This window comes from Poecilia formosa, unplaced genomic scaffold (assembly GCF_000485575.1).
Source record: "Poecilia formosa unplaced genomic scaffold, Poecilia_formosa-5.1.2 Scaffold36, whole genome shotgun sequence".
Taxonomy (NCBI): domain Eukaryota; kingdom Metazoa; phylum Chordata; class Actinopteri; order Cyprinodontiformes; family Poeciliidae; genus Poecilia; species Poecilia formosa.
Genome location: NW_006799975.1, coordinates 603,586 through 623,464, shown reverse-complemented (window position 1 = coordinate 623,464; position 19,879 = coordinate 603,586).

Below are 19,879 nucleotides of genomic sequence, written 5' to 3'. Positions count from 1 at the left end.
CAACTTCTATTGTAGAATTTTTGATGAAGATATTTTCTCCAAGCGTTTTTGTTTTCAGGAGAAACTATTGTTGTGCATTCAGACTGTCCATGGACTGAACACAATTAAACTTTAACCTGTAATGAGTGCATGGGGCATTGCTAACCCTCTTTGAAAGCCATTGAAATTTGTGTTTGTAAAATTAATTAAAAACGTCAAGAAGCCAAAGCACTCTGGTCTTCACCTGTTTGTTGGTTACCAAAAAACTATTGGTAATCAATAGCTTGAACACAGTGGTGTGATCATATGTTTATAGAGACCTTCTGCAGTAATGAATAGCAGAACAGAGTAACAGAGTATCACTGGATCACCATGCGTGGTGTGCATTTCTTTTCAGTCCCTCTGACTTAGAGTGTTTTTACAATGGATAGTCCAGTAAACTCGGTTCAACTGAGGACCAACGTTGCAACTTTCTTCCATTTTCAGCTGCTGTGGTTGTCTTCCGATCTGCACTGTCAAACAAACCAAACCTTTTGAAAAACTTTTTCACCCCCTTGTGGTGGCGCTGTTGAAGTTAGTGGACCCAAAACGCAGACAGGTGCTTGGAGTGTAGATCATAGTGAATGTTATTTAATGAAAACTTACAAAAATCACAGGGAATGCATGTAACTAGAACAGAACAAAAACAGGAACAAATTGCAACCAGAATATTGATGGGGAAATAACCAGAATAAGGTGGGATGGGATTCTCCACGCAGTGAGCAGGAGAAGGGTTTAAACTCTGTGAGGGTATTTAACCCTCATAAAAGACCTGTTACAAAAGTAACCCGTTTCAGATTTTGTATCACCATGACATGAGCGGAACATCCTTCTTCATGAAATATAAACAACAATAGAAAGGTGTGAGATTTTAGTGGTTGTGGGATTTCTCTTTTGTCTTTGACAAAAGACCACAATCCATTTATCTCCACCTCCAGACTCACTCATTTGATTTGGTTGCATTTCCATAGAATACTCCCTGCTACAGTTCACTTCCTGAAATTGGACAGGTCTCTGGTCTGCAGGTGTTTCTTGTCATCTAAATCACTTTGGGGAAAAAAATAACTTGCACTAATATTTTAGGAAAGTAATGATATGCATTCAAACTGAGACCAGGTTTTTTGGTTCACATTCACATTTACCCAAACCAACCACAATTTCTAGGCAAACAAGCAAAAGTTTGATTAAAGCAGACTGAACAGAGCTGGTGTGAAAGAACCCTCAGTACACCTCACAACCACCTTTTGTTGTAATTACAGCAGGTCTTTGGGTTATGTATCATAACCTTTTTGTCACATTAGATCAGTTAAATAAATCTAACAAATTTAACTCACAGCCTTGTTAAAAAGTCCAATTTAAGAGCAGAATTGACGGCATTTTATAAAAACTAAATAAAAATATAAATAAAATAAAAAGTTAAAGTCTTTTAAAGTCAATGTAGTCAAATGACACATATGTAGAACTAGTGCTTTAGTCCCAAAAAATGTTTTAAAAATAAACTTAATCAAGAAATATAACCTTGACCAAGAATAGGAGTCATGCTAAATAAAAGGTGTTATCTAAATTTTCCTTTACCATTAAGTTTTAAGTAAACCAATGTCTAGAAAACAACCTGCTTTAACTAAAGCATTGACTATTCTGAATTTATAGCAAATTCTTAAAAACACACTATATCTCTATTTCTATTAAAATAAATCTATCAAACATGATTTCTTCAGAATATTTTTATCAAAATACAGTATGCAGTGCTTAGCTGGAGATACTCGGTGCTTGTGGAAGAGATTCAGTTAATTCTGTTAAACAAAACAACTAATTTAAAATATAAACTTCGTGAAACTCCTGTAGATTTTCCATAAATCTAAAAATGTCTGATCAAGGTCTGATCATCTGATGAGAAAGGTGTATTTCTCATCAAATACACCTTTGTTGACAGTTTGCCTTTATACAGTCCCATCAACACCTTTTAAATACGTACATTGCAAAGTGTATTTTAGATGCTCTGTGGCTAATCAAAGTTCAGGCTGTAGATCACAGCAGAAGAACTGCACACCCACTGGCAGCCTCTCAGTTCCTGTTTCATAGTAAAATCTCCAGTCAGTGGTGCAAATAGTGGGTATGCAACGCATAAGGGCACTGCACCAGAGGGGGCGTCAAAACCCTGTCTGGAGGGGGCGGCGCGCCGATGGTGTGTTCGCATCCACTTCAGTGCCCTTATGCTCCTTCACCTCGTGCCCATAACGGGGTAAATGTAGTGAGTTTTACCTTTCATGTACCTTCGTGTCAAGGGGTAGAGCGAGCGTATGTTGTCTACACATCCACCTGAGTAATGTAGCGCGTGTGCTCCTTCACCTTCACGTACCTTCCTTCGGGTGTGTGTGTGTGTGGGGGGGCAATTTATGTGTTTGCATCCACCTGAATAATATGTAGTTGCTACCCTGTCTCCAGTGATAAACCCAACATGCTCAGGTGAGTTGGCCGTACCTGTACCTTCATGTCAGGCAACGTGTACAGTGATCCCTCGTTTCTCTCTGGGGTTGCATTCCGAAAATAACCCCCGATAAGTGAAATCCGCGAAGTAGTTACCTTTAGTTTTTACAATTATTATACAGCATAATTAAATACTCTACATTGAAACCAAAGAACAAAACCTGTTTTCAGGTCAGTGGATGTGCGTGCACATCAATCGGGCCTTAATGTGATCTGGAGTCATTCATTCAAGCATCTCCTCCAACCTGCCCCGCGAGATTCACAGCTGTATCTACAGCAGAGCGATGGATCTCGTCAAGCGAGCTTCCGGTTGGGTTTTGAGCTGATTCTGGCCATAGTTTTTTCCAGCAGGCATTCAAAGTTTCAGTTTTCATCTCCTGAATGGCCAAGCTGTATTACTTTTACTGTATTTAAATACCGTAACGTTATTGACACACAGGTAGAGAAGGAACTTGCAGACTGTTTAGCCAATCAGGACGCAGAACACAATGCACTGTGAAAAAAACTGCACAAAAAAGCGAGGGATCACTGTACTGTCAGAATTTTGTACTTCAATTTCTTTGTGTGCAGCAACATCAGCGTCCGTTAGAGCAAAAAAATAAAATAAAAAATAAAATAAAATAATATTTTTTTTTGCATTCGCAGTTAGCCTGGCATCAAACCAGAATTTCCCCCAGTGTATTATAAGCCTGGCGGGCCACCAAGATTTACTTGTGCTAAGCATTGCTTATTTATTTAAGTTTTTCTTTTAAATGTTTACATTTTTAAGACTTTATAGTTTGTGTTAAGATATTAGTCTTCCAGTCTTCCAGTAGCACATAATTATCAAGTGATATTTTCAAACTTCCTGTCAACTTTAAACATTAAACTCAAAAACACAGATGGCCACTGGATGAATGACTGCCCTAGCACCCAATCACCAGGCTTACCAAGTTTTCTGGGGGAAACCATGTCAAACATATCTTTTGATTTGCATTTGTCTAGGAATCCATTTTTGGAAGCCACAATTAATTTAAGTAGAATGTATTTTAAATAATGATTCTTTGTGAAGTTGATGTTATCTGATTCTCAGGAGACATCATTTCATAAGTATAGTCAGGTAGTTTCCAGTCACACTAAAAAAAATCAGCCCTTTGCTCTAAGCTTTACTTTGTCCAGAGAGTTTGGGCTCTCAGCTATTGAGAAATGATTATTTCCTGGAGAGGTGGACTCTGTTGACATTTTAAATGTTAGCCAAATGCTAATGTTTGTCTGTGACATATGTAATGTGCCAGTTTGATGCTATGAAACTTACAGAAACAGTATGCACTGCAAGCAACCATCCTCCCCTGCCAAGAGAGAAGTCCATCCATCTATTACCATGCACGCTTATCCCAGGTGGGGTTGTGAGAGGGGCTGGTGCCTATCTCCAGTGGCCAACAGGCGGGTCACCCTGGACAGGTCGTCAGTACATCGCAGTGCGAAGAGAGAAGTGCTGAGCTGAACAAGGCACTGTTAAAGTTAATTCATTATTTGGAAGAGTTGCCAACACGGATCGAACGACTCTGTCACTTCGTCCACTTAGAACGAACTTAGAACGAACTCACGGCTATATCTGTCAGACACGTCATTACCATATCATTTTATTTAATTAGCAACATAGAATCATGACATAGATCATCATACACTTTATTAACACTTGTATGGCAACCTGACTTAGCGGTTAAGTAGGTTAATGAGTTTTACACGGGCGTGTGTTGTAGTTGACTGCAGCTGCAGCCAGACCTTGCTTTAAATACACCTTGAAACCACGACAACGCATGTATGTCTATATAATTATCATTGAAAACAATTTAATGAATTATTTTCGTCAGAACTTGCTGCGTATGGTTAACTGACAACTCGTCTGACTGTCGGACTTCTTAATGCACATGCGCAAGCCTAGTACTCACTGCATGTAGTGGCGCAACTACACATTATTCAGGTGGATGCGAAAACAGAAATCGGCGCCCCTCCAACCCCGAAGGAAGGTTGAAGTAGCGTGGAAAACATATCCTAGACGAAGTTATGTGAAGGGTAAAACTCGCCACATTTACCTCGTCACGTGCGCGAGGTGAAGGAGTGTAAGGCGCGGTGAAGTGTATGGGAAAACATAATTGGCGCGACGCCCCCTCTGGTGCTGCGCCCCTATGTGGTGCATGCGCTGCATACCCCCTTTTTGCACCACTGACTGCATGTATGCTATTCTGACAGTATATGGTAATCTGATAGAACAACGGTGTTCTGCTAGATCAGCATACATTGTCAGATATTCATACGCTTAGCTCAGACATGCATACGCTGTCATTACCATATGATTTTATTTAATCAGCAACATAGAATCATGACGTAGATCATCATACACTTTGTTATTAACAGCTGTATGGCATCCTAACTTAGCGGTTAAATAAGTAAGTTAATGAGTTTTACATGGGCGTGTGTTGTAGTTGACTGCAGCTACACTTTGAAACCACGACAACGCATATCTATCTAGTTATCATATTATGTCATATTATAAACAATTTAATGACTTATTTTCGTCATAACTTGTTGCCTCTGCTGAACTGACAACTCCTCTGACGGTCGGACTTCTTAATGCGCATGCGCGGGCATGCTACTCACTGCATGTATGCTATCCTGACAGCGTATGGCTATCTGATAGAACAACGGCTCTCAGCGACACTCCAGTCCTATCTAAGAGACGAGCAGATTAATCGTACTGTGCCTGAATGTCGCATCACTATATTGCAGACTTTTGGACACAGCGTTGTCCCATATATGCGACAAGTCAGTCAACACCTCCGCACAATAATTCAGCGCAGTGAGTGATAACATTTTTTCATCACAAATAACGTGACTCTGTACAGTTAGCTTTGCTAACATCACGTCATCGGAGCTTACCTTTCTTTGAGCTACTTTTCTAAGTGACAAAAAAGTTAGACGTCTGTGAAAGCGAAGCGATGTTGAGTTAGCTGTGGCCATCGGATTTCTTATGATTTATGCAGCGATATTCCATTACTAACGATTAGAAGGCATCTTCTGCCACTCAGAGAAAACAGCTGTGCATGTCTCAGAGCGCCGCGTGTAAGTGAAAAATGTGGGGAGGGGAGGGGGAGTAACAGAAACACTTTATTGGTTGGATTTTAATCGGTGCGTTTTGCATCCAGTGGAAACAAAGATGTTAACAAATAAACTGGACAGTATGCTGTACGTTTAGTGATATTTTCACAGTTGCGGTCTCGACTGGCCTTGAAATAAAATGCCGAGTCCTCAGCGCCCGAGACCGAGACAAGACCGAGATCATAAAAAAAAAAGGTCTCTAGACCGGTCTCGAGACCAAGACCGTTCTCGAGAACTACAACACTGGCCTGGACTTCAAAAGTCCTGTGAATTTGACATGATGGAAATAACCTCACTGTGCCTCAGGAAAATCTCATCTCATTTCATCCTTGTGAAATAGAACTAAAAATAGAACAAACATATCCCCCGTTTCACTGTTTTATGTTAACACTAATGCTTTAAGGCCCAATATTTAGTTTTAGTGTTGATGATAAGAATATTCACTCAAAATACAAACCTCAAGGTAAATAAATAATGTATCATGTGGGTCAGTTTGACAGTGTAAAATGAACATGTGACTATATCCTATTGAGACTGGAAATAGCTCATCAAAAGACTTGGTACCTGCATACTCCTTACTGGAGATTTGTTCTGCTTTATGCTTCCATCCAGAATTATGTGTGAAGAGCAAACTTTTTGTCTCCTTGTAGGAACTTTTGAAGGGCAAGCTTTAAGGATGTAATTGGTACCTTTTCAGGCTTTAATTACACATGCCTGTGAAAATTTGAGATTCTCACCTACATTTGAGGGAGAGAGTGTGTGTGTGTGTGCGTGCGTGCGTGCGTGTGTGTGTGTGTATGTGTTAATATGCAAGTGCGGAAAAGATGGCTGTACTGAAATAATGTTTCATCCTGTAATGCCTGGCAGCAGAACCCCCTGTCACTCTAATGGTGGTATTTATTATGCAGACACCATGTGGTCACATTCTCTCATTTACAATACCATTAATCTTACACTTAAGGTAAACACAACCACTCACACACATCTACGCACGCACACACAAAAATGGTCCCCACAAGGTATTACACACACATGCACACGCACACGCATGCACGCACACACACACACGCACACGCACACCCCCACACACACACACACACACGCACACACGCGTGTGTGTGTTTCTGCTACTCCATCAGATATGTGGGGACCTCAAATTTCTTTACATTTAATTTTATTTTACTGTGTTTATGATCCATGTACATTACTAGTGGAGACATTGCTATTTTTAAGTACCACAGATTACCAGTAAGTGCTGCTGGTACAAATTAGTCTGTAAGCATTTTCACAATCTGAAGAAAATTTAGCTTTTGAAGCTCAGTTGTCTGATAAGTTTTTACATTATTTTCTCTCATTTATTTATAATTGATGGGGAAGTTGCCTTTAGATGCACACATCTTTGTCCGTTATAACTGGCCCAATAAGGGAAGCCACAAGGTCTGTATAGGAATTACCCCTTCGGTCTACAACAATGACCTTCGACTTTGGTTCCTCCCATGTCAAAAGAATCACTAAGTGATACTCCACCAGTTACTTCATCAGTGAAAGTGACATTAACAATTTCAGCCTCAAGAATAACATCTGTGGTCTTTTTTTGTCTTTTAGCTCTAACACATCTATTCCTTATTCCTTTCCTTCTCAGCTATGACCACCAACCATATGCATATTTAAAATGTCTCCATCCAGCAATGTAACATCTGATTGCTGATGTAATACATGTTGTTATGGCTTTGGTTTCTGTTGCCCCAACTTGACTGAAACTATGTCCAACATTTCCTGTGACCACATAAAGCCACAGAGAGGATCAATGGAATCTTTCAAATCTTGAGAATGTCTCTTGGTTTATAGGTACAGTCTCATTTCCTCCTTTTTACTTTATCTTATTTGTACAGGTCCTTGGCTGTGCACTCTTGGTCAACTTCATTGAGCTTAGAAGGTTATCTGGAGGGAGCTCTGCTAGTATAGTCCTAAACCCTAAACCTAACTAGGAAAAGGTCCTCACCTCCCATAAATTACCTCCCTGTATAGGTGAAAATGGTGAAAGTGATCCTCTTTATGTCTTATATACAAGTACGCACACACGTAGCCTCCTATAATACATCATGCTTTTTGCTGTGCAGATATGATGGATCATCTGTTTATTTTTTATGTTAGCAAAAATATGTTAAAAACCTCATTAGATCCATAATGTTTCATTTCCATACGGTCAGACTGTACCTGACTTTATTATTATGACCACCAGAGGGCACCAACGGTCTTTTCTTCCCTAGCGGAACCAGCCAGGCAGGGCGTGTTTCTGTGAAGCTACATGCATGCTTCATGTCCTAAGCCTCCAGGGGAGAGTCAGGAAATTTTTTTTAAATGCAAAATAAGACAAAATAAATATTTAAAAAAATCAGGTTTGGGTCAGTGCATATCTGTGTAAGTGCTGCAGTGTGGAAAAAAAAAAGCAATTAATGTTGTCATTGTAATCATTTGAAATTTCTAGTGACAAATCCAACCATATTTTTTCTTAACTTAACTAAATTAAGGTGTTAAAAATATACTGTATTTGATGCTGTTGGCCTTCTTGTTTACATATTTAACCTCTGTTAAAGATGTAATAGTAGTGGATGATAATGGAGAAGATCCTGATAGTTGAGAAATGGGTTTCACTTTGATGCCTTTCCACTTCAGACATAGCATAAATAGCAATTTTTTAGTCAACAGAAAAATTTCAACATATTTAGACCAACATGTTCAACTAATCCTGTATGACTTTAAAACAGCAACACCTTCGAAAGATAGGGAGCTCAGCCAAACTGGGGGGCACTGTTGTTTCTTTTTCTTTTAGGCTATTTATTCATAATTAATCAATAAAATAAGCTAAACTAGATATGATGTCATTGAATTCTTAATATTTGGTACCTGTTTGCAAAACTGCAGCCCAATTTCCCCAGGAAACTGTAAGTTTTATTTCAGCACATTTATCTAAGTCCCTCCTCCTCATGTTTTATGTGTGGAACCTGTAGCTATGACATTAAAAAGTCATGTCATTGCCTCAGGTGATTCAATTCAGTGTACTGAATGTATTACTCCCTGCATTTTAAGGTGGAAACAAAAAATGTGAAATCTTTTCTTGGGTTGGGGGGCGACTTGCCCAAGGATGAGACAGAAGAATGAATCCAGAGTAAAGCTCAAATTTTCTGGGTCAAAGTCAGCACAAGGTGTAAAGGAGGCAGGCAAATAGAGCAAAAAGGTAAGGCTTAGATCGATGTGTAGAAAAGAAGCAAGACAGGTCACCAATGGATACGGCCGAAGAATGGTATAATGACAAACAAAAATAACCTGACAGACAGTCTGGAGGCCATCGTTCCATGTGGTGGAGGGCTAATGAGGGGAGCAGGAAGAGAAGCAAAATGAGCTGTTTTTTATCAGGAAAGAAGAGGAGACAAATCTGCAGCAAGATGATTTTAAGTGAAAGAGAAAAGCACAATGAGATCAGCAAGATTTCTGAGAACATGGAAGGAAAATCTTGTTTTTCTAGTATACTGCTGTTTCTCTCTGTCGGCTTCCTGAAGAGATTTTAAATTATTCTTGCATGTACAACTAATGATAGAGTTTTTTCATTTTCAAACAGTAATTTTAGTTTGCAGGTTTAATCGTGGCACCAACAGTAAGAGCTGGACACAGAGCTTTCAGGCAAAACCTGTCTGCTTTGAAGCAGAGCCTTAAAACTTCCATTCTGCGTTTTCCTGCTACCCTGACTCATCACTTTGGTTACTGCTGCCCTAAGCTGAGGCTCCTAAAGGACATGTTATGGTGTACTGAGTGATATTCCCTGTGGTGCTGGTTGGGGAGCAGCAAAAATGACACAAAGACTTCAAAACGTTTTATATTTAAATTTTGTTCTAGTTTAACTGGTGAAACTTGACATTATTTGGATATACAAAGATCTGAATAATAATTGTCTTACAAGATTCTGCGCAGTAATGGTGATGAATGATGTAGCTCCATGTACAGTTTGGAAGGATTTACACAGTCAGCCCAACGCTGAGTCAAACTCACAGCAACAGCAACAGCTCCTAATGTTTACAGTATTTCTTGAATGAAAGAAATCTGTGCAAGCAACATTTCATGACCTTTTAGTGAGAAAATTAGCTGATATGAGGATGAATTCTTTAACAGTCTATTATATTATATTCATGAATCTCAATACATTTTTCTGGGAATTATTTGATAGGCTGACATAATTTGTTACAGACCTGTGAAATGGAAGGAAAATGACGCAAATGAAAATCAAAGACGTGGCATGCATTCATATCTAACCGTCTTTACTCTCATATTCCTAAGTAAGCAGTGTAACCAAACATAAAAATGCAGATGTTTTTGAAGAGTCAAAAGTTTGCTAGAGTTTATTAGAGAAAAAACTGCATCATGAACAATAAGGAGGACAACAGACAACAGAAAGAACAACAATCTGTTGAACTCCACTAGTTTAGCCTGAAAATCATGGCGGCCCTTTGTGATGGAGGATTTTCATGAGCTTTCCCATAAGTACATTGGAAACATTTTACAATTAGTAATCAAAAACATTAACAGCTGTCTGTATGAAAAGTCAAAGACTTGACTTGACCCTAGTGTGAATTTTACGTTAATAGACACATTATAAATACTGAAAGTGAGAGAAACGGTAGTCTAAGATGTGCTATATGCTTGGATAATGTTGCTCTTTTCAGACTAGTTTTTAACAGAAAGTAATGAAGGTCTGCAGCTGTTCCACTGGGATTTAAAGTGAGAGCTGAAGTCACAGGAAACTCAGCTGGATCTACTGTGCTTTTTATCAGGACCGGCCGCTAGCTCATCTCTATCTCCAGATCTTTTCTGGTGCCGAGCGCCTCGGAGGCTTTCAACCCTTATCACTGTGAAAATACATTAAAGACGAGATTAAAATGAGAGAGAACGCCAAAGGATGTTCTGCAAAGACTGCGTCAGGGATCTTTTGCTATATCTAAGTTGTTTGAATAGCTTGATGAAAATGGAAAAAGGATGAAATATAACACTGACAATTTGGAGATATTCAATATTGCGTCAGATTTCATACTATTCAGGCAGGCTACAGTTGCTGGAAACACAATGGGATGCCAGGAAGCGCCAACTAAAGCTTGCAGTGGGGGCTGATTCATTCTAGAGATGCACGGAATTTTCATGCAAGAATTTGTGTGTCAGTTTAATTCTCAAAGGTTCTCCATAGACAAACTCCATGATAGTTTGTACTGCCAAGCCAACAGAGTCTCTCCACAGTCAATACTGGATGATACTTAAATTAAGCAACATATATATTTTGTGGAGAAGCCACAATTATTTCTGTAAGTCCAGCCAGCGGACCAAAAAGTTTCAGATTCCTGAATATTAGGACTGACCGATAACTCAATGTTTCCCAACCCTGGTCCTCAAGGCACACTGCCCTGCATGTTTTATCAGTTCCTTTGCTTCAGTCCAGGCGATTTCAATCAACAGGCGTTTTCTGAACTTCAACCAGCTGAATCAAATCAGGATCAAGCAGTGCAACGTGCCTTGAGAACCAGGATTGGTTAACACTCGGTCAACCAACATATTTGATTTAAACATTTCAACTGGACTACTGGTAAAGGAGGGTGCTGACATAGTAATCCTGCCTCATACCTTTCATGTCTTTCAGGACTATACCTTCTGGAACCACCCAAACCTCTAGAGAGATGACTGCGTCCATGCAACACAACAGAACAATTTATTTTCCAACAAAACCTCCAAGCAACTCTTCAGTTGGCTTACTGATTTGTTACTTAGTCTTTTGTGATTATTGTTTTTTTTTTTTTTATCTCTGCAAAGAATACTCACTAAAACAGCATAAACTCAGAGTACTGCTCATCTCCCTCCCTTCAAAGAATCTGACCAACTTTTCATGAGTTTTCCTCTGGTAATCTAGAGAAAGCCACAACATAGAAAGACGGAGTACGAATGTTGAAATATCAACCAGAGTGGAGGAGCCGCGTTTGTTCTAAAAGATGCTTTTAATTTCTGCAAATCACATGTTTACAAGCATATACTGTAGCATAGCACAAATTCTTGTGATCCACTGTCAGAAGTATTCTCAACAGCAGCTGTAAATGTTTGAACAAACAGTTAATGGGATCATTTGTTTAATTGGGAGACTTCCAGAAAAACAAAGACTGAACACTGAAGCCTCTGAATATTTACCCAGTACTGAAATGCAATCTGGGGTGCAACACAGGCGGGGATTAGATGTTGTCCACGTAGAACTGTATCTGAATAGTACTAAAGAGAGAATAAATAAACCACAACAGACAGAAATGAATTAACCTTTCTACTCTACCATCAGCACTTCAAATCAATCCAAGTTCCATGCTCCCTGGAATTCACCATTTCCTGCATTCACCTTGGGGATACAGTGTCATTCCACTATTTACTCCGATCAGTTATTCTGAGACAAGGTCAGTAGAGGGAAGATGCACTCTAATTAATTATCTCCATAAATGATGCATGAGGGGTTCAATCAGTCTTCCTAATTTCACACCACAGAGTCGTCCGAATAAAGCATTTCAGATATTTAAATCACCAGCCAGATCCATCCTGAAAACTATTACACTAAATGAACATCATTTGGAACCAATACATGGAAAAGGCCATATGGATGCTGTCCTATAACTCAGATATGTGTACCACACTATGATCCTGTTATAATTCTGGCACAGAGCACATATTCCAACACACTGAAAGACATGCTTAAAATATCTGGTTTTCATATAAAAAGTCAAAGTGATATTTGAAAGTTTCTAAACAGATGTCTAAAGTTATTTATCTCTTTTGCTACGTACTGAATGCTGGCACATTGACAATGACTTTTACACAGGTAGAGCCATGAGATAATGGAGGGGATGCTATATAACATCATGTCACATCTGAGCAGTATGTGTTTTGAGGTCAAACATGAGGATTTCACAGTGTTCCACGGTGTCTGGACAGGGTATTTTAATTTTGTCTTTATGTCACCTTTTCATTTTATTAACTTTTGCAACACAATTATCTGCCTGTCCATGAATTACATTTAAATTTTAAATTCTCTCTGATTGGTGATTTAAACCATCAGTTTATCAGTTCCAAGCATCCAGCATGGAGAGATGAGCGAATCTTCCATAGTGGAGAAACCATGGAACAGCATGAACTGATGTTTTGTTGTGATTGTCTCATTCCTCAACTGTTGTGTTCTATATATGTTGTGTGATACATGTAGCATGAATACGATCACATTTTTCTGACACCTTCCAAAGCCATCTGTGGCAGCCTGAGTTACCTGACCAAATATGGCCTCTACACAGTGTTGAGAATAAATAATTCTGTTTTTCCTTCTATCTCTTTTAACTAGTTACAAAGCTAAAGCTAAACAAAATGACATGTTAGGAAATGCCCTCAAAGCTAGGATTAAAGGGTATGACACACTACAGAACGCCCTCTTTAGGAAATAGCTTAGATAGACGCTGACAAAAAGAATGGAAAACTTTTGTTTGATGCCATTTTGTCCTGCTAAGTCCAAAATGTAGCATGAGAAATGGACCAGCTGTATTTTGGTATTAATAAATTGAATTCAATGAATTCAACTCATTGACTCTTTTTCAACCTCATACATCAAGAACTTAGGATGGAGAAAAGATAATTCTCCATAACAGTCACAGATGCAGTTAGCTGATACCAGATTGTATTTTTCTGAAATTGTTTCTCCCTACGTCACTGAAAGGAAAGGCGGATATGAAGAAATATGAAATGAACTGAAGCAAGCGTTTTCCATCTGGAAACGACCTCGAATTCTTTAGTGTCACCATTTGTACGTTGAGGAAAGTTTCTCACGAAGATCCCAAGTGGCATCTACTGTACTGATCTACTGAAGTTATGACTTATCCAGGTTTTGGATCAATATTTTGTGTTCTTAATTTCTTTTCGTATTTCAGCAGGTGAGTGACTTGTCAGTTAGTCCTTATTTTGTTTCACTGTTTACCTATACTCCACTGGCATACTCCAGAAAGTTCACAGAAGAGATGCTGTGGTAATGTAATAGCTCAAATAGACTTAATACCACTGTTAATTAAAAATATGGATTGATCTCTACCAGGACACAGACGGGTCTTTGCCAAATGCCAGGAATTTGAGCACAATGGGAAAAAGATACAATCGCGTCAGGAAAAATGTCACATAACCAACTTTAAACCCTGCTGGCATCTCTATATTTTATTGACAACACAGATTTGTCATGCAGACACAGGGAGGGACAGGTGATTTCTAGTCATTCCAGAGGAGCGTAACTCTGTTGATGAGCAAATGTTGTCCCTTCAGGGACACACACAGTCAACTTTGTGCAATCAAGAACTTCTGATGATTCTAATCAGTTTTAAAATGCCACCAGGATGTCCTCCCAAACAGCAATGATGCCCACATGCAGTCTGATTCTTAAATGTATTCAGCCAGTTAGATGCAGGCATTGCCAGATTAGATTGTGTCCTAATTTGCATAAATTTACTAGAAGATTACAACCAACCTCATGATTGGCCAGTCAAAAAAAAAAAAAAGAGAGAGAGAAAAAAAAAGAGTCAAGTTTATTTGCTGAACTGTTTGGATGCGTCTGACTTCCTGACAGATCCCAATATATGTAACTGTCTTTGATAAATGAGACACCATGCTTGGATCCAGCTTTAGAAATAATGTCAGTGTGGTTTTTTCGTTTTTTTTTTTTTTTGTCAGAAGCAATGACAATAGATTGTGAGATGTGAGGAAAAAGACCGCAAAATCTAATTTATAAAAAAATAAAAAATGAGACCTTAACACAAAGTAAATGAAAAATATAATGGAATGTGACAATCAAAGTTGTTAGTGAGTGTGTCTGTAAGAAAGAACAGTGTGGAACTGAGATAACGGACAGCAACAAAGTCAATAAATATGCAGAAAGTAATGCCTTTACTGAACCTGGTATAAGTGGGAAATGCCATGAGCTACAAGTTTGTTGGAAGTTTAACTACTGTTGGCAAACCATGTTTGACAAGAAAAAGATTTCTGCTCGACACAAAATGTTGATATGTATATAGTGTAAATCCATCTGATATTTGATTTTCTCTTTTTCAGACCATTCTCTGTAAACCTCAGAGCAGGTTGTGTGTAAAACTCCCAGTTGATCAAAAGGCAAGCATGTCTGGCACCAACAACCATCTCATGTTCAAAATCACTTCAGTCATTTTTGTTTCACATTCTGATTCTCTTTGACCTTCAACAAGTCACGAACACCACATCTAGAAGCTTAAACGAAGGGAGCAATCAAAGAAGTGCAGTGGCTGAACATAGGTATGCCTATCCTTTGAACTGAGTTTAAAACATCATTGATGTAAGTTGGTGTAATTATGCAGTGGCATACTGACTCAGATTTTTCGACAGAATAAACACATTTGCATGCTCCTGTATAATTCATGGTGTATGATTATAAAATGATCTGATAGTGCTTACTTTGATTTTGGTGTTCTGTAATAGCTGGTGCTCTGTGGTTGCTCCAGCCCCAGGCAGAAACACGTCCCTTCTACGTCTTCCATGACAGAGGCAATTACTGTTACAGATGCTATCAGCCCTGTTACAGTGTGGTCATCTTCTGCTATAGGGTAGGAATGACAAGGATAAGCAAAGGTAGAGAACAATGGATTTCTTCTTGAAGGCTTCACACGGATAAAAATGGAAAAAGCCTGCTGCCTGTCTGTCTGTCTGCCCTCTTAGAATACCTCCAGCCTTTTTCATAAGGAAGGGGAGGTTTTATTTTTGGAGTACATGGATTGATTTTTGCCTTTAGCTTCCTTTTTGTTTCATTTAAACAACAGCTTGTTTTCCCAAGTGCCAACCTAAATAATCTCTGGGGTCTCTTTGTCACCTCCAACTCTTTACTGAGATCATGCTGACCTTCCTCATGACCCAAAGACTTGAAGGTTGTGTTTCTCTGTCCAGTTTCCAGCCTGACTCAGTTGTTCTTGGCGTCTTCTCATAAATAAACTGTAACTTTGCATTCCGGGCACAGAGTGGCTTTTCCTGTTACCATTGTACGGGAGGGGGCTGAAAATTTTATGCTGTCTAAATTATTAATGCCGATGTTGAATGGCATAAACCATCCTCAAAAATAAAATCCAAGAGGGAGAATAAAGAGAGGAGGGTTTTTGTCTGGAAACAAAGGAAAACAAAATTGTTAGAACTACCATCAGTTGTGTCTTTGGTCTGGTGTTTACTGGCTTTGATTTTTTTTTTTTTAAAGTACAGAGGACAGCTAGTGGAAATAAAGAGCAGGAGCAATTATTTCAGAACAGAGGGCCATTCCTGCCATAATTAAGAATAAAGATAGAAATAAGTCAATGCTCAGTAAATCAAAAGTCATATGATTTAAAGCACAAAAAATACAATGAATAAATAAATGTTGGAGTAATTAAATAATGCAGTGAGACAAAAGTACAAATGGAAGTAGCTGGTCTGTATCACAACTCTTGTTCCAAACTAAAGGAAATTAGTAAAATTGCTAATTTTCTCTTGCAGCTGAAGGGTCAAATTTCCTGCAATGTAACAGAGTGCAGAGACACTGTTTTTTTCTGAGGACAAATTACCACTGCAGACACCACCAAAACAGATAAACTCCCTATCAGGGAACAGCTTACCACACACTGTGGGATTTTACAAAGCTGTTTCTCATAGTTGCATTCTTGGAAGAGAGAAATTGTAAAAAAAANTTTCACTTTGATGCCTTTCCACTTCAGACATAGCATAAATAGCAATTTTTTAGTCAACAGAAAAATTTCAACATATTTAGACCAACATGTTCAACTAATCCTGTATGACTTTAAAACAGCAACACCTTCGAAAGATAGGGAGCTCAGCCAAACTGGGGGGCACTGTTGTTTCTTTTTCTTTTAGGCTATTTATTCATAATTAATCAATAAAATAAGCTAAACTAGATATGATGTCATTGAATTCTTAATATTTGGTACCTGTTTGCAAAACTGCAGCCCAATTTCCCCAGGAAACTGTAAGTTTTATTTCAGCACATTTATCTAAGTCCCTCCTCCTCATGTTTTATGTGTGGAACCTGTAGCTATGACATTAAAAAGTCATGTCATTGCCTCAGGTGATTCAATTCAGTGTACTGAATGTATTACTCCCTGCATTTTAAGGTGGAAACAAAAAATGTGAAATCTTTTCTTGGGTTGGGGGGCGACTTGCCCAAGGATGAGACAGAAGAATGAATCCAGAGTAAAGCTCAAATTTTCTGGGTCAAAGTCAGCACAAGGTGTAAAGGAGGCAGGCAAATAGAGCAAAAAGGTAAGGCTTAGATCGATGTGTAGAAAAGAAGCAAGACAGGTCACCAATGGATACGGCCGAAGAATGGTATAATGACAAACAAAAATAACCTGACAGACAGTCTGGAGGCCATCGTTCCATGTGGTGGAGGGCTAATGAGGGGAGCAGGAAGAGAAGCAAAATGAGCTGTTTTTTATCAGGAAAGAAGAGGAGACAAATCTGCAGCAAGATGATTTTAAGTGAAAGAGAAAAGCACAATGAGATCAGCAAGATTTCTGAGAACATGGAAGGAAAATCTTGTTTTTCTAGTATACTGCTGTTTCTCTCTGTCGGCTTCCTGAAGAGATTTTAAATTATTCTTGCATGTACAACTAATGATAGAGTTTTTTCATTTTCAAACAGTAATTTTAGTTTGCAGGTTTAATCGTGGCACCAACAGTAAGAGCTGGACACAGAGCTTTCAGGCAAAACCTGTCTGCTTTGAAGCAGAGCCTTAAAACTTCCATTCTGCGTTTTCCTGCTACCCTGACTCATCACTTTGGTTACTGCTGCCCTAAGCTGAGGCTCCTAAAGGACATGTTATGGTGTACTGAGTGATATTCCCTGTGGTGCTGGTTGGGGAGCAGCAAAAATGACACAAAGACTTCAAAACGTTTTATATTTAAATTTTGTTCTAGTTTAACTGGTGAAACTTGACATTATTTGGATATACAAAGATCTGAATAATAATTGTCTTACAAGATTCTGCGCAGTAATGGTGATGAATGATGTAGCTCCATGTACAGTTTGGAAGGATTTACACAGTCAGCCCAACGCTGAGTCAAACTCACAGCAACAGCAACAGCTCCTAATGTTTACAGTATTTCTTGAATGAAAGAAATCTGTGCAAGCAACATTTCATGACCTTTTAGTGAGAAAATTAGCTGATATGAGGATGAATTCTTTAACAGTCTATTATATTATATTCATGAATCTCAATACATTTTTCTGGGAATTATTTGATAGGCTGACATAATTTGTTACAGACCTGTGAAATGGAAGGAAAATGACGCAAATGAAAATCAAAGACGTGGCATGCATTCATATCTAACCGTCTTTACTCTCATATTCCTAAGTAAGCAGTGTAACCAAACATAAAAATGCAGATGTTTTTGAAGAGTCAAAAGTTTGCTAGAGTTTATTAGAGAAAAAACTGCATCATGAACAATAAGGAGGACAACAGACAACAGAAAGAACAACAATCTGTTGAACTCCACTAGTTTAGCCTGAAAATCATGGCGGCCCTTTGTGATGGAGGATTTTCATGAGCTTTCCCATAAGTACATTGGAAACATTTTACAATTAGTAATCAAAAACATTAACAGCTGTCTGTATGAAAAGTCAAAGACTTGACTTGACCCTAGTGTGAATTTTACGTTAATAGACACATTATAAATACTGAAAGTGAGAGAAACGGTAGTCTAAGATGTGCTATATGCTTGGATAATGTTGCTCTTTTCAGACTAGTTTTTAACAGAAAGTAATGAAGGTCTGCAGCTGTTCCACTGGGATTTAAAGTGAGAGCTGAAGTCACAGGAAACTCAGCTGGATCTACTGTGCTTTTTATCAGGACCGGCCGCTAGCTCATCTCTATCTCCAGATCTTTTCTGGTGCCGAGCGCCTCGGAGGCTTTCAACCCTTATCACTGTGAAAATACATTAAAGACGAGATTAAAATGAGAGAGAACGCCAAAGGATGTTCTGCAAAGACTGCGTCAGGGATCTTTTGCTATATCTAAGTTGTTTGAATAGCTTGATGAAAATGGAAAAAGGATGAAATATAACACTGACAATTTGGAGATATTCAATATTGCGTCAGATTTCATACTATTCAGGCAGGCTACAGTTGCTGGAAACACAATGGGATGCCAGGAAGCGCCAACTAAAGCTTGCAGTGGGGGCTGATTCATTCTAGAGATGCACGGAATTTTCATGCAAGAATTTGTGTGTCAGTTTAATTCTCAAAGGTTCTCCATAGACAAACTCCATGATAGTTTGTACTGCCAAGCCAACAGAGTCTCTCCACAGTCAATACTGGATGATACTTAAATTAAGCAACATATATATTTTGTGGAGAAGCCACAATTATTTCTGTAAGTCCAGCCAGCGGACCAAAAAGTTTCAGATTCCTGAATATTAGGACTGACCGATAACTCAATGTTTCCCAACCCTGGTCCTCAAGGCACACTGCCCTGCATGTTTTATCAGTTCCTTTGCTTCAGTCCAGGCGATTTCAATCAACAGGCGTTTTCTGAACTTCAACCAGCTGAATCAAATCAGGATCAAGCAGTGCAACGTGCCTTGAGAACCAGGATTGGTTAACACTCGGTCAACCAACATATTTGATTTAAACATTTCAACTGGACTACTGGTAAAGGAGGGTGCTGACATAGTAATCCTGCCTCATACCTTTCATGTCTTTCAGGACTATACCTTCTGGAACCACCCAAACCTCTAGAGAGATGACTGCGTCCATGCAACACAACAGAACAATTTATTTTCCAACAAAACCTCCAAGCAACTCTTCAGTTGGCTTACTGATTTGTTACTTAGTCTTTTGTGATTATTGTTTTTTTTTTTTTTATCTCTGCAAAGAATACTCACTAAAACAGCATAAACTCAGAGTACTGCTCATCTCCCTCCCTTCAAAGAATCTGACCAACTTTTCATGAGTTTTCCTCTGGTAATCTAGAGAAAGCCACAACATAGAAAGACGGAGTACGAATGTTGAAATATCAACCAGAGTGGAGGAGCCGCGTTTGTTCTAAAAGATGCTTTTAATTTCTGCAAATCACATGTTTACAAGCATATACTGTAGCATAGCACAAATTCTTGTGATCCACTGTCAGAAG